Source organism: Sorex fumeus, unplaced genomic scaffold, assembly GCF_029834395.1.
Source record: "Sorex fumeus unplaced genomic scaffold, SorFum_2.1 ptg000094l, whole genome shotgun sequence".
Taxonomy (NCBI): domain Eukaryota; kingdom Metazoa; phylum Chordata; class Mammalia; order Eulipotyphla; family Soricidae; genus Sorex; species Sorex fumeus.
Window position 1 is genome coordinate 19,341,503 of NW_026606151.1, and position 10,491 is coordinate 19,351,993.

Sequence of the window (10,491 nt, forward strand, 5' to 3'; positions counted from 1 at the left end):
AAGCAAAAATCACTATTTTAACACTAAAATATTAAGAAGGGGAAGAAAGTCCCCAGCAAGCAGATTGGGAAATGCAGCAACGTCCTAACAGGAGTTGTTCTAGAGAGTTGTTCACCCACTTTTTCTCCTGCTGTTTGAGAAGGCGCCAGATCTTGCAAAATCGCAGGGTCGAGAATGAGACAAGGTGCATAGAATCTGCAGAAAAATATCCCCAGAAGTGGGAGAGACCAAGGAGCAGGAAGAGAACCTTAGGAGTTGGCGCAGGGGACACATCTCTCGCAATAAATGAGAGTGCTCATTTGAATCTGGGAATGACACACTGGGTCTCTACAAATCCCTGTGCTCTTTTATTCATTTTGTTTTCTTTTTATCTCCTTTCTAAGAATGAGAAACTAAAAAGACTAGTTATATGTCATGATTTTCCTAAGTCTTATGAATACAATACATAGGTTGTACAGTGCCACGGTGTTGGGGATCTCTAAGGATGTGATATATGCGGTAGATGTGGGATGTGATGTGTGTTTACCGGAGTACAATGTATTGTGTAATACATGTGCAGAGTCAGATTTGTGGCAAGGTGTATGTCTATGAGTTTTTTTGATTTCTGTTGTTGATACTGCTATATGTGGTATTGGCTTGTGAGATATGTATGATAAGAAGGTGTTCCATTAGTGTATATGTGTATGTGTATGTGTCTGTGTGTGAGTGTGTATGTGTGTGTGTGTTTGTATGGGTTCACGTACAAGCACCTAAGCACCTTGGAAGTGATGGAAAATTAATGTCGCAATGGTATCAGAAAGTCCCCCGGACTCAGTAAAAGTACTGGTTTCCTAAAGAGTTTTTCAACTGCTGTACAGTAAAATGAAACAGGACACCTGGTGAGGAGAGATCAGGAAAGTTTGATAATAGCACGTGTCAAAAGTGATCTTTAGGGACCAGAGAGATAGCACAGCAGGTAAGATGCTTCCCTTGCATGCAACTGACTCAGGTTTGTTTCATGTTACCCCCTATGGCCTCCTGAGTTTACCAGAGTGATACCTGAGCACAAAGCCGGAGTAACATCTGAACACTGATGGGTTTGGCTCCCAAAATTTAAAAGTAAGTTCCTTTGAATTTCGAGACATGTATGTTTTTGCATAGAATATAGAAAATACACTGGATGGGTCTAATGACTGATCAGTCACTGAAAAAATAATTAATGAATAAGAGACATACCAAGAACAAAAACGAACATTAAAAAGAAACAAGGAAGAATCAATGAAATAGAAATATGAACACAACACCACTTACCATCAGAATAGTTTTTCTTTTCCACAATTACACATACATATATATGTACATGTGTGTATATATATGTATGGACAAATATTTTCTAACGCAGAAGTTTTGAAGGAAGAGCACAACAAATGCTTGAAAATCTAATGGTTGAATTTATTGTGAAATTTGTGAAAATGTTAAAACATCTCATCCACAAATCTCCACAAACTCATCAGAAGGTTGGCTGCATTGGGATATTCCCTTTATTTTTCTTTCAGTTTCACTGGTCAGCCTTTATTTCTTAAAACAAAAATCTGCATCAGTCAGTCAAATATTAACTTCTTTTTAATATGGAGCCTATGTTTTCATATTTATAGTACATTATTGGTGTCCAGTTATTTTGGGCTTCAAGATTTAAATGCTATTTGTGGAATATAAAGTAACAGAATGCGAGACTTACACACAAGAATAGTAGTGATGTGTACCAGGAGGATAGGTCCACAGCTTGGAGGCCAGTCTCACATGCTGGGGGAAAGGGCAGCTCAGATAGAGAAGGGATACCCAAGTAAAGGGTGCCTTGAGGGCCAGCTAGGGATGGTAGATTCGAGCTGAAAGTAGACTATAGACCAAACCTAATGGCCACTCAATACCTATATTGCAAACCACAACACCCAAAAGGAGAGGGGGACCAAAAGGGAATGCCATGCTAATTCATTTTTAAAAGAGATTGAAAAGCTAGAAACATTGACAAAAGGTACTTGAGCCACTGCCCAGTTAGATACTCTGGATGTCCAAAGGGGCATCCTCAGTCTCACAGAACTAACATCCCAAAAGGATGGAAATGTAATGTAGAAGACAACTAAGCTTAACTATCAAAGAACTAACAAAGAAAAGGTTTAAAAACAAGAAGAAGGCTTAACAAGTAACAAGAACTTAATAAACCTTCAGACAATGACTTAATGTCCCCAAAGTGAGATACAACAATTTTCACAAAGTTTCTCGCACTAATCTATTTTGTGGATCATTCCATTTGCCATTTAGTAGTAACAACTAATATAAAACAAATTTTCTGGAACTGCTGCAGGGTCATGCTTGAGGAGTGGTTAGGAAAATGGAGACAAAGGTGAGAAAAAACTACAGGACTATTGTGTTTTGGTGTTGGAATACTGAATGCCTGCAATAAATCATCATGAACAACTCTGTAAAACATGGTGTTTAAATAGAGTGGGAATATAAAATCAAATAAAATGTTATGATCATAGCCAATTTTTAAAAGAGGGAGAGAGAAGTAAGAGCATCTGATCTCCCTGTTCTGGTAGTCTGAGGGAAGCCAAGACAGACCAAGAGATCAAAAGATATCACCCGAAGATGAGCCTTATGCAAATGAACATCTTCAGCCAATGAGTTCTGATTAGGAGGAAGGTTGTCAAGAGGGGGTTTCCAACTGAGATTCTCTGTTGATTGCAAGTCTAGTTTCAATTTCTTCTGGCTGGTGCCTTTGAGTATATCCAGACATGCAGGTACAACTACCTGCCTAGTACACAACCCTCAATGGCATCTGGTAACAATTTGGCTTTTAACTATATTCGATATGGCTAAATATTTGATGCTATATTCTTATATTTTTTATCAAAGTACGTATCAAGATAAGTGCACACATCCAGAGAAAAGGGCAATTTCTAAAGATATAGCTACAGTGTGTTACTTTTCGACCACCGTGGAACAATTTCTTCCTCAGAACTGGGATATAACTTACTGACACTGAAATTATTCTATGATAAATATCTTAAGTTATAGAAGATATCTATCTCTATTTCTTTGTTTGATGAGGGTGGTTTTCATCATATCTGACGATGCTCAGGAGATGCTTAGGACTTGGTTCTCCGGGTCAGCCATACAGTGCCAAAGATTAAATTCTAACTTCAGTATGCACAGTTTGAACTCTGGCCCTTTGAGCTACCTCTCTCAAAGGACAAACAGGTCCTTTGTATCTATTTGTCTATGAATATATAGTAAGATAAAAAGAAAAGGGAGGTGGCAGTGAGTCTTGTCTCTAAAATTTACACTCAGAGTGTCATATTGGTGGGACTGGTTCCTTGAATGTGAGCCCTGATCTAGAAGGGGAAATGAGAAATGAAGGTGGACTCCATGGACAACTGCACCTCTGAACCCCTCACCACTGTGATCATTAGTGCCCACCCCACTAATTATTGACTTGAACCGCTGTGTGGAATGACCCTCAGAAGGGTTCTTCTGAAGCCATTGGATCAGAGTGGTCATCTGTTGGATAACTTTGTTTTCTCCCTTTTACTCTGTCCTTTCTCCTCTCACACAAGGAGTTTAGGTTTATTGAGTAACACCCATCATATGTTCCTGAGGACTCTAGTCTGGGAATTATAGTGAAATGTCCCCAGGAATGCCACCCTTTAGGCTAAATATGTCTCTTACTGTGTCCATACAAAATGATTAGAAATATTATTAAGAAGTAAATTGAAGATGACTGTTTAAATGGTTATAGACTAAGGATAGGAGAAATATGCCCTTGGGAAGGTTTCCTAGAAGGATGAGATTTTGTCCAAGAAGAGGCTTCCCTGAAAGAAAGGACTTTATTTATGTTGACTGTGCTACCACACCTTTGGGTATTTGCTATCCCCAACCATTCTTCATTCCTCTGTAACTAAGGCTGTGAGACTGGATGGGGAGCGGCATGAGTCTGGAATGGGGTTGAGATTGGAATTAACAGTGATTGATCAACAACCAGTCTGACCCCATTTTCTTCCTTCATTTGCCCATCACCATCGGCCCGCTGGAATGGGGAAGCAGTCTTCCACCAAAACACATGTGTCACATTGCCCGCACTTTTTGAACTTACAGTCATCCTCCACCTGAACCACTACTACAAGATTTTCCTCACAGATGTTGATTCTTCAGTTCCTACATTCCCGGGGATAGATCAGAGTGAAAACACACAGCCTCAGACAAAGCACAAGGGCAAAGAATGCTCTGCCCTAGAGCACAGTAACTTAGCAATGTCTTGGGTTAGAGCCAAAGGGGTAACTACAGATGGAGGTCGAGAAGCATAACAAACAAAACTGATATTTCAGAAAGGCCAGCTTTATTGAATGTGTGTATTGCTTCTTGGCCATGTTGAGAAATTTGGATTTAACCTGTGAACAGACTTATTCTGGATCAGAAAGTTTGATAATAATTCCTCTGACTCATTTTCTTGATTCCCTATCATTCAAACTGGATCTCTGGTGAAGAGACTGATGATAATAAAATTCAACCAAAAGACTATTTCCAGGAAGACGTGTATCCTTGGCTTTGTCACACACCCAGTGTGATGACTCCTTGTGTGACTTGTCCAGTAGGTTTCTTCTGATCTATTCCTTGTTGATGTTATCATTTGTTTTAATTTATTTTTGCTTGAAGAAATTAAAGTCACTATCAATGTGTGAGACACTGTATTCTTAGATACTCAGCTTCCAGAGTTTTAGATTCGAACTTATATAACTTCCCAGCACCAGTGTGCGTTTAAATGTACAGTGCTGAACGGACTGGTGTTGGAATATTTTATGACTGAAACGCAATCATGACCATCTTTGCATTCCTAAAAACCAAGGAATTTCATGACTTCATTTTTCCTAATAGCTGCATAGTATTCCTTTGTGTAGATGTACTATAGTTTCTTTAATCTTTAACCTCTGTTCTCAGGCACGAGGTTTGTTTCCAGTTTCAGGCTATTTGGAGATAGTTGCAATGACATAGACATGCAGATGACATTTCTGTTGTGTGTTTTTAGGGCTTAGGGATTTATTACCAGAATTGGTATTGCTTTGTTAAATATCAGCTCAATTTCTAGTTTTCTAATGTATGCCTAAATTGTTTTCCAAAATGGCTGGACCAGTCAGCTTTCCCACCATCAATATGGTTGGACACGAAGAGAATCATGCTAAGTAAAATGAGTCAGAAGGAGAGAGACAGACAGGGAATGATTGCACTCATTTGTTTTTTGTTTTGTTTGTTTTAAAGTTTTATTTATTGAATCACTGTGAGAACAGTTACAAAGCATTTCAGTTTAAGTCTTGGTCGTTCATACAATGATAAAACACCCATTCCTTCACCAGTGCACATTTCCCACCACCAAGAACCTCAGTATACCACCCCTCCGACATCCCCCACCCCAGACTGTGAGGCAGATTTCCACTTTACTCTCTCTCTCTCTATGTTGCTAACCACATTCAATATTGACAAAAGACTCAACATTATTATTTGGAATTTTCTCCAACCTTTAGACTGGGCAAAAGGACATCATTTGATAATGTTTTCTATTGCTGATTATGAATAGCATATGATGAAGTTTGGCCACAATAGCAGTCATGTGATTAGTTATTTCTGATATTTAGTAATAAGCCTAGAGTGATTACTGACAAATGCCCCTGGGTTCTGAGATTGGTTTGTGTGCCTCTGGGATCATGGTCGTTCAGCAGCCGGAGGAGGTGTTTGTGCGTGGCAACCCGGGCCATTATCAGAGCAGGGAGCAGAGCCAGTTCCATTCCCCATCCCATGAAGCCCCACATGCCTCGCCAATGCAGTCTCATACCTGGCTGTCCTTTAGGCTCTAAAAGATGGAGGCCACCATACCACCACCACAAGGGTGGACAGGCAGAGGGACAAGCACATTTTTACTCCCAGGGCAGCATAGCACCATAGTTAAAAACACAGACCTGATGTTTTTTGGTTGGGCATTATATTTTGCTCATATTTACCCACTACCATTCAAGTCTGCCTTCCAGGGACAGATGCTAGATCATTTACTTTCCATTGCTCACTTTGCATATCAGGAAAGGCTTACATGGCCGTGTTGTTCAGAAAAATAGTCCTGGTGCCCACATATCATAGCCATGCTTGTAGAAGCTCATGGTTGCCAGGATTCCATCTGGAGAAGGCGGGGAAACATCACCTAAACCATCTAGGACCTCCTGGTGATATCGGCTCAGTATAGGGCCCAGAGAATTCTCCAGGAATTGTAGAGACCGCCGACCAAGGTTCTTAGCTGCTGTGTGCTGCAAGATGGCATTGCGGGTGGGTTGAGTGTGAGACTTCCGGGATCAGGGGCTGAGTGGGAGCCGGGGAGGAACTGGCTGTCCCATCATCCCCATGTGGTTTGGAAGAATATTCCAGGTTCCTGCATACTGGAGACATGCTTGTGGAAGCTCATGGTCTCCAGAATTCCATCTGGAGAAGGCGATGATTGCACTCATTTGTGGGTTTAGAAACAAAACAAAACAAAAACCTTGAGACTATTACCCAAGTGCACTAGAAACAAGAGAGAGAGAGAGAGAGAGAGAGAGAGAGAGAGAGAGTCAGAGAAAGAGAGAAAGAGAGAAAAAATAAAGGTGCTTGCCATAGAGACAAGCTGGAGTGAGGTGGAGCCGAGTGTGGAAACTGGGGATATTGGTGGTAAGAATGTGTACTGCTGGAGAGATGTGTGTTGGATTATATTATGACTGACTGAACCCCGACAATAAACATCTTTGTAAACATGCATCTCATGGTGGTTCAATAAAAAGGGGGAAAATCACACAACATCTTAAATATATATAAGGTAAGGTAAAGGCCCTCCCGTTGATCGTCGATTTGCTCGAGCGGGCCCAGTAACGTCTCCATTGGAGACTTTGTTTTTACTGTGTCTAGCATATCGAATACTCTCGGTAGCTAGCCGGGGTATCCGAGAGGGGCGGAGGAATCAAATTCGGGTCGGCCATGTTGACCGCTTGTAAGGTGAACGCCCTACCCGCTGTGCTATATAACCCCGTTAAATATGATGAAAAGTTGCGGCCTGGGAGTTGCCTCAAAGGCTGTAGCACATGTAGGAAACCAAAGTTTGTTTTTCCACGCATTAAAAAGGAGGCCACCAGGAGTGAAGCTCTGAGCACCACTTGAGGAAATGTCCCTGAGCACTGAGCACTGAGTTGTTACTCAAAAAAACTGACACAGAGCTTGAGAAGTAGTACAGGATTGAGGGTACTTGTCCTGCATGCCACCAATACAAATTCAATCCCCAGCACCACATGTGGAAAGCCAGAAATGATCCCTGAGTACAATCAGGTGTGAGCCAACACCAGAAAGAAAACCAAGCACAAAGAAACAATAACGACAGGGTGACATGCCTGCTAAGGCAAATATCCCAAAGGACTGTATGGTCAGAGTCACCAGCTCAGGGCTGCTACATAGGAAATGTCTCATCATGGTGACAAAATGTGGAGTGTCCTGTGCTCCCTCTATTCACCTTGATGACGGAACACTTGAACTTTCATGATTTACTCTTGTTCAGATTCTGACCTAGATCCATCTCACGAGTGTGTGGATGAGAGTTCCCCCAGACACCCACGTGCCTCTCAAATTCAGTCTGGAAAACCCCCACAACAGGGTGCAGAGACAGGAGGCATCAGCTAGTGCATATTTAGCATAAAAAAGAAATCAAGGGGATTTGGGGCATCTGGAACCAGGGTTTTCTGAGGCATTTGCACTTAATTTGGCATTAATTCCACAAACTATGTCCAATTTCACTTAATCACTTAACTTCCCATTAGTCGTCGATTTGCTCGAGCGGGTGCCAGTAACGTCTCCATTTGTCCCTGTCGCGTGCTAGCATAGCCCAATGGTATCTGTTCGCTCCAGGAACATGAAGAGCCTCAAACCGATCGTTCATAATCTTGACGAAGAAGTCTGACCATCTGGTAGGTGGGCGGCCACGCAGTCTTTTGACATCCCGTGGAATCCAGTCCGTAACAGCTCTAGTCCAGCAGTCCTCTTTAAATCTCATTACGTGACCAGCCCATCTGATTTTATACACCTTGGCAAATGAGACAGCGTCCCTGATTCTTGATCGTCGACGGATGTCAGAACTCCGGATTCTTTTTCTCATTTGAGTGAAACGTGATATTCCAAGCATAGCTCATTCTATTCTTCTTTGGGAGACCTGAATAGAGTTCTCATCCTGTTTGCATAGGGCCCAGGTCTCTGAGGCATATGTTAATGCAGGAAGAACAGTGGAATCAAAAAGGTGTGCCCAGAGCCGGAGATTCTTCGTCCTCTTAGCTATTTCTTCGACGTTCTTGAAGGCGTTCCAAGCCGCTCTCTTCCTCCTGCGTAGCTCGGGTGCCAGGTCATTTGTCATGTTGACCTCTCGACCTAGGTACACATAGCTGTTGCATTTGGAGATGGTCGTTCCGTTGAGAGCGAATGGGGCATCAGGAACGAGGCTGTTTCTCATAAACATTGTCTTCGTAAGATTCAGCTGTAGTCCTACCTTTCCACACTCACGGTCAAACTTGGCCAGCATTTGTGCCGCTTGGCTGATGTTTGGTGTTATTAAAACAATGTCATCAGCAAAGCGGATGTGGTGTAGTTGCCGACCATCTATCTTCACTCCCATTCCTTCCCATTCCAGTCATCGCATGATGTTTTCGAGGGTGGCACTGAAGAGTTTCGGTGAAATGGTATCACCCTGCTGCACCCCTCTCTTGACATCAATGATCACTTCTTTGTAGAATGGTGAGTTCCTGGTAGTGAATCCACAATACAGCTCACAGAGGATCCTGATGTATTGGGCTTGAATGCCCTGATTGGCTAGGGCTTCAATGACCGCTTCTGTCTCAACAGAATCAAAGGTCTTCTTTAAATCAATGAACGTTAAACAGAGCGGCATCTTGAATTCCCGAGAAAACTCAATGAGCTTGGTTATCGTGTGGAGATGGTCGATGGTGCTGAATCCTTTGCAGAACCCAGCTTGCTCGCATGGTTGTCCTTCATCTAGTGTTCTGCCTATCCTATTCAGGATGACTCAGGTGAACAACTTGTAGATGACAGACAATAGGCAGATCGGGCAATAGTTGCCAATGTCATGGATGTCTCCCTTCTTGAACAGTAGTACGTTCCTGCTGGTTTTCCATTGGGACAGAACCTTGCATTTAGACAGGTAGCGAGTGAAGAGTCAAGCCAGTGTATTGATGAGTACTGACGGCAGGTTCTCCAGGTGTTCAGGTCTGGCCTTGTCTGGGCCGGGTGCTGTTTGTTTCTTTACCGACGAAATGGCTTGTCGAATTTCGGAAGGGAGAACGTTGGGAACGACATATCCATCCTGTGGAATTTGGTATGTCTTTGGCAAGTGGACATGGCTGTCGAAGAGATTTGAGTAGAAGTCATGGATAATCTTCTCCATTGCCGTTCTGGAGGATGTGATGGATCCATCAGGACGTCGGAGGGCAGTCATCTTGGTCTTGTAGTTGGCAAAGGACAGGCAGGTGTTACGAATACTTTTCCCGGCTTCTGCCACATCTACCAGTTCTTCTACTCTTCTCTCTTTGAGGTCTTCCTTGATAGCAACTCTGCACTGCTTTGCGAGCTCGGACATTAGCTTGCGGTTGCCTGAGGCATGCGCCAAACCACGCTGGCGAATTAGCTCAAGAATTTTCGAAGATAGGCGATGTTTTGTGGCTATCTCTCTCTTGGCATTCCTCGCACATTCATGGAGGTGCTGAACCAGTCGATCGTATGCCTCATCAATGTTGTCAACAATGGCATCTTCCCATGTTGCCGCAATAGTACCAAAGAGTTCCCAGTTGTTGGTCATTCTGGGAGTTCTCTTTTTGAACTTTGCATTCCTTTCTTCCCGCTCTGTGAAGTAGAATTTTGCACGAAGGAGATGGTGGTCCGATCCCATTCGAAATTTTGGGACAACAGCGACATCAGTCAGGCAAAACCGTCGATTGAATATGATGTGGTCTATTTCATTGTGGAATCGTCCACCAGGAGACTCCCATGTCCATCATTTAGATTCTGCCTTCTGGAACTCTGAGTTACCATGAATGGTCTTGGTCGACATGATGAACTCAGACAGTCTCTCACCCTGTTCGTTCCATTCTAGGCCATGGGTCCCGATGTGAAGTTCTTCAGCTGATCTTCTCAGTCCTATCTTGGCATTAAAATCACCCACAATGATCTTGTAGAATGTGTGGTCTTCTTTATAGAACTTCTCTAGCTCCATGTAGAACTTCTCGATTTCTCTTTCATCCTAATGAGATGTTGGTGCGTAGACAACGAAGATAGAAACTGCAGGCAGTGAGCCACATCTATTCAAATGTAAACTTCCAATTCGGGTTATTAGGCATTCGAATGAATCAATGCTCTGGGCCAAGTTTGTGTTGACAAGGACAATGACGCCTCCAA